The sequence below is a fragment of the Otolemur garnettii genome, unplaced genomic scaffold (assembly GCF_000181295.1).
Source record: "Otolemur garnettii isolate 467f Iridium unplaced genomic scaffold, OtoGar3 scaffold00113, whole genome shotgun sequence".
Taxonomy (NCBI): domain Eukaryota; kingdom Metazoa; phylum Chordata; class Mammalia; order Primates; family Galagidae; genus Otolemur; species Otolemur garnettii.
In genome coordinates this window covers 1,904,353-1,905,181 of record NW_003852508.1, presented here as the reverse complement: position 1 = coordinate 1,905,181, position 829 = coordinate 1,904,353, and the positions used below count along the sequence as shown (strand labels likewise).

General features: G+C 37.8%; 1 protein-coding gene across 1 annotated transcript in view; it reads right to left on the bottom strand.

Moving 5' to 3' along the window:
* MTFR1 (mitochondrial fission regulator 1) overlaps positions 1-829 on the bottom strand; it is an 80,717-nt gene that overhangs the window by 4,409 nt on the left and 75,479 nt on the right. The gene's annotated exons all lie outside the window — the stretch shown is intronic.

The window sequence follows — 829 nt, the reverse complement described above, 5'->3', positions numbered from 1 at the left end:
CCAGGAGTTGGAGGTTGCTGTGAGCTGTAATGCCATGGCACTCTACCCAGGGGGACAGTTTGAGGCTCTGTCTCAAAAAAAAAAAAAAGACTGCACTAAATAAGAATGTGTGTGTGGAATAAGTTTTAGATTTACTATTGCATTAATTTGTGGAAGGAAAAAAAGAAAAGAGTGTCATATTTCTTTTCCAAAACAAGATGAGAGTTGAAAAGGTTATAAAATAAGGACTTAAAATTCATCTTTCTGCATAATTGGAGGTTAAAGAGTTGTTTATTGGGTACACTATATTAATTGGGGTGGGAGAAATACAGATGCAAAAATTTTACTCAAAAGATTTAAACTCTAAATATACCATCTAAATATTAACTCAAAAATTATCTGTTCACTGAAGTTTTCCTAGTCTGCCAGAAGAGGGGGGTAAAGCAAAAGAAAAAAAGCAATGTAAAGTTAGAGAAAGGCAGGACTTAATTGTAAAGTTACATGCTTATGCAAAGGCCAGCACTCAGTACCAGAGTGCTTTCCCCAGTTCAGATAAGGTTTTCATGCTGGATTCTGTTGAAATCTAGAAGCATAGGCAAAGTAGCTCAGAGGCAAGTTAACCGTCCTTATCCTTACTGGACAGAGCAGTTAATACTGAGTCTAGGCAGGAGTCATCGACAACAGAAAAGCCACCAACTACTTGCCAACAGGTTAGTGGGCTAGAATTTCAAAACTATGGTTTCTTCCCCAGTGTGAAGATGCCACACTAATAAAAGCAATGGCCAGAAGACTTAAATGAAATTTCCACTCTGGGCAAGAGGAAGAGGGACAACTATTAAGAAGTTACGTG